A 5,057-nucleotide genomic window follows, 5' to 3' on the forward strand; every position below is an offset into this window, starting at 1 on the left:
ACTTAGACTTGAGCTTTGTACAAGGAGATAAGAATGGATCTATTCTCATTCTTCTACATGATAGCCGCCAGTTGTGCCAGCACCATTTGTTGAAAATCAAATATATTTTTAAAGACTCTCCTCCCCCTGGCAAAAAAAGCAGGAGGAGATGTCCCCTCCACAGTCCAAGTGTCACTGTGTGACAAGGTTGTGGGGATAAGGCGTCTCTACCTGAACTGAGGTGAGTCTGAGGCAGGTATCTGGTGTTAGTACTCATGTGCAAGGTGTTAAACGTCAACACACATGTTGTGAGTGTTTGATGTAATAAGAGCTCTGGCCCATACTGTCTGTGATGAAGTTTCAAAGTCTTCCTGAATGTCAGTTTTCCTATCAATGAAATGAAAGGATTGAACTGTTTAGAATTTGTATGGTCTTATCTTAGTCAGGGTTTGTATTTCTGCACAAACAACATGACCAAGAAGCAAGTTGTGGAGGAAAGGGTTTATTCAGCTTACACTTCTCACATTGCTGTTCATCACCAAAGGAAGTCAGGACTGGAACTCAAGCAGGTCAGGAAGCAGCAGCTGATGCAGAGGCCATGGAAGGATGTTATTTACTGGCTTGCTTCCCCTGGCTTGCTCAGCTTTCCTTCTTATAGAACTCAAGACTACCAGCCCAGGGATGGCACCACTCACAATGGGCCCTCCCACCCTTGATCACTAATTGAGAAAAAACCTTACAGCTGGATCTCTCATGGAGGCATTTCCTCAAGGGAGGCTCCTTTCTGTGATAACTTCAGCTTGTGTCAAGTTGACACACAGAACCAGCCAGTACAGATCTCCAATTCATATGTGCAGCAGATCTGATGCATGATTTCAAGTCCATATGTGCAGCAGACCTGGCAGGAGAATAATAAACCAACTGTCATTCTTTCCCAGTGAATGGGAGACTGACAATGACTTGGGTTTTTAAATGTACACACACACATACACACACACATGCATATATACATACACACATATGTATTATATATATATAATCCCCATACATATATATGCATATATCCCCATATATACATATATGTGGGGATAGCCCCAGAGACTCACATGTTTCAATACTTGGTCCCCAGTTGGTAGAACTGTTTGGGAATGATTAGGAGGTATAGCCGAGCCTCTTGGGAGGCGTCTCTTGGTCTGGCTTTGAGATTTTAGAAGCCTCAGTCTATTGTCAGTTAGTTGATCCTACCTGTGGATAGGAATACTTAGTGACACCGAGAAACCAAACATGGATACAGACAGGTTAGGATGACAGCCAGGATGCAAACTTGGGTCTTATGGCTCACCAGGTTAGCATTTACAACCACCACTCTGTGTTCTATAACCTAGTTATTTCTACTTTAAACCTAAAGAGCTGTTTTTCTCTTATTATAAGCATGCCTCCTGATAACTGTATCAAAAAGATATGTACATGACTTGCCTGTCTATGAATGTACAGCAAAGGGTGTTCCAGTAAGTGAACTAAAATACACTGTATTATAAGAACAGAAAAATCTGTATAGACTGAATAATATTCATAAATAGAATAATAATTTGGAATATTTTTTCTTTCAGAAAATTTTCTAATCTAGTGGAAGGAAATATTTTGATATTTATGTTAATGCATGTGAAAGAAATTTAAACACAGTTTCTTTTTAAAAAAGCACAAAGAACCACATGCCTACACCAAACCCAGACACTATTGCTGATGCCAGGAAGTGCTTGCTGACAGGAGCCTGCTACAGCTGTCTCCTGAGAGGCTCTGCCAGAGCCTGACCAATATGGATTCAGATGCTTGAAGCCAACCATCAGACTGAGAACAGGAACCCCAATGGAAGAGTTAGGGGAAGGATTGAAGGAGCTGAAAGGGCCTTATCAGGCATCAATAGGAGCAGAGGCCCTTGGTCCTGTGAAGGCTTGATGCCCCAGTGTAGAGGAATGCTAGGGTGGTGAGGCAGGAGTGGGTGGGTGGATGGGTGAGCACCCTCATAGAAGCAGGGTAAGGGGGGGATGGGATAGGGGGTTGCAGAGGGAAAACAAGGGGATAACATTTGAAATATAAACGAATAAAATATCCAATTTTTAAAAAGCACAAAAATAACAAAATGAAGACCTTTAGCTGAACCTGGCTTCAATCACTGCACTCCTAGCACTCAAGACTTGGAGGCAGTGCTGGGCGTGGTGACGCACGCCTTTAATCCCAGCACTTGGGAGGCAGAGGCAGGCGGATTTCTGAGTTCGAGGCCAGCCTGGTCTACAAAGTGAGTTCCAGAGCTATACAGAGAAACTCTGTCTCGAAAAAACAAAACAAAACAACAACAACAACAACAACAACAAAAAGACTTGGAGGCAGAAAGACCAGGAGTTCAAGGTCAACCTCAGCTACCTCAGACCCAACTTAAAACAATTAACAACCCACAGGAATCTCAATGGTGCAATGTTTATACTGTCCAGCACCCAAGTAGAGATATGTCATGCTGAGAAAAATGTAAGCTATAGTCAAAATAAAAAAAAACAAACAACCAAAACCAGTTAATAGGAACTGATGCAGAAATGAACAGGTTGCAGAGAAAACAGACAAGTAAAGAAATCGATGTGACCACGTTTAGACATTGGAAGAAAGACATAAACATGAGAAAAAGAGAAAGGCCCTTAGACTGTAGTGATAACTTTGGAAAACCACAGAAATATTACAAGACCATATTTTCTGCTTTAATCCCAGGTGTGGGATATGGGGCTTCTTCGGATTGTCTGCAGCAGCTGACGATGATTGGTCTCTTGCTCTAATGGGGCTGTGATGTTTCCAGCTGCAGATAGGTTCTGTGATTGGAATTCTGGGGACTCTTCAGAGGGTATATCAATGCTAGGACCTGAGAGGCAGGGGCAGGGGGTGTTGCTTGATGCTTGGTTGCTGTTGGTCGCGTTGCTAAGTAGTTATGTTCAAAGAAGAAGAAACAACAAGAAGGAATTAGATATCCTGATGGCAAAGATCAAACTTGCCCCAAGAAACTTGACACCCCTAATCAGCGGGAAATAGTCTAATGATAACACGTCTCCCCTTTTCCTTTCTACCCTTCATTCTCTCCTGTCAAGTGTTACGGGGTTGATGGGGTCAGAAAGGGGTGGAGAAGGATGGGAGAAAGAAGAACCCACAAAGTAGCGAATGCTAGCTCTACTTTGGAGAACCTGCTACAGCCATTTCCTAAAGCAGTATAATTTCTACCCGTATTCCAAGGATGTATCGCTATACCCCTACATTCTCACCCCTCATTGGAGAAGCTCCATCTGCAGCAGATAGAGACCGTCACAGAAATCCACAGCTCGTCAAATGGAGAGAAGAGCTGACCATGACAAGCCCAATCCCAATTGATACATCTGTGATGCAACACCCCATACCTAGGGCTCAGGGGACATCTCAGAAGATGAGGTGGAAAGCCTGTAAGAGCCAGAGGACCAGGACCTCATTCAACATCGTGGCTTCTCTGAATGAAACAGAAGCTACACCCATGAAATCTCAAACACATGGCTTGCCTAGACAAGACCTGAATAGTGACAACACTAAACGATGTGCTAACGTGGGTGAAGGAAATCTCACAAGGCCCGCCCCCAGATGGGGAGATACAGAAAACTACTGGCTGCTCAGAGAGGGGGAATCCATCATCTCCAGGGACACGCCTCCTGACTGACAGGTTAGTCAGTCTCAAGTGGTCAGCCCTAAACAAATACACATGCTATGAGCAACTAAATGGACTCAAGAGGTCACGTGTGCGCATGTGCGTGCACATGTGCATATGTGCATACATGTGTGTGCACGTGTGCATGTGTGTGTGAGAGAGACAGAGACAGAGAACTGAAGAAGTCCTGATTTGAGAGGGAGTGGAGAGACAAAGGAAGATTTGGAAGAGGGAAAGGAAGGGATGGAAATAATGTAAATGCAGTATTCATGTAGGAAATCCTAAAAAAAATAAACATTTTAAAAATTAAAAAATGATCAGATCTATGTATTGATATGTATACTTATGTAATATATATGTATATGCATGACAATTACTGTTGTGACTTTTGCTGATATACATATATAATATGCATGTAAACACAGACTGATACTTTGATTTTATTTTTAAAACTTTCATACAGAAGTAATAGGCTTCATTATGCCATTTCCACATTTAAACTTCAATATACTATGTTCTTATTTGCCCCACCCACTACTGTCCTCCCTGTTTCTGATCTCCCCACTTCTTGGTCCCTGTCCTTCCCCGAAATAGTTCTCCTTTCTTCTTTCACATCATGTGTGACCCCCGAGGACCTGAATCATGGCAGTGTCAGATTGCCACACGGACCTCGGAGCCCACTGCAAAACATGTGGCTGCCCAGGGCATCTGACTTTCGAGTGCCACGATTTTCTCTGACAAGACCCAAAGGTGACGTTATATTGGGTATCAGTGGCACAGGTCGCAAGGGAAGCGAGGGTGAAGAACTGAACCAGCCGCAGGCTTTGCAGGAGAAAAGAATAAGTGGAGAGAAGAAGAGGGTGGGGCACACAGAAAATTAAATTGAAGGAAAGAAAAGAGGAAAAGTCTTGTCCTGGTTGCACTGAAGATGACTCTTTCAAACAAGAGAAAGAAAGGGTCAAATAAAGAACAAAAGAGCAAGGTGCTTGTCTGTCTGTCTGTCTGTCTGTCTGTCTGTCTGTCTGTCTGTCTGTTTTTTAAGAGCCGGAGGAGTCAAGGACACCTGGCAAACATGGCTCACAGAGCTCCTAGGGGCTCACAGAGACGGAGCGGCAGCCACAGAGCCTGTGTGTATCTGCACTAGGTCATCTGCATGGATGGTGTGGTTGTTCAGCTTGGGGCTTTTGCGGGACTCCTATGTTCAATAGCTGAGAATATGCATAACTTTTTTTCTTTTCTTTTCTTTCTTTCTTTTTTTTTTTTTTTTTTGCCTGCTCTCAGAACCCTTTTCCTCCTACTGGGCTTCCTTGTCCGACTTGATATGAAGGTTTGTGCCTAGTCTTACTGCATCTCCCTACTCTGTGTTAAG

This window comes from Mus pahari, chromosome 5, assembly GCF_900095145.1.
Source record: "Mus pahari chromosome 5, PAHARI_EIJ_v1.1, whole genome shotgun sequence".
Classification (NCBI taxonomy): domain Eukaryota; kingdom Metazoa; phylum Chordata; class Mammalia; order Rodentia; family Muridae; genus Mus; species Mus pahari.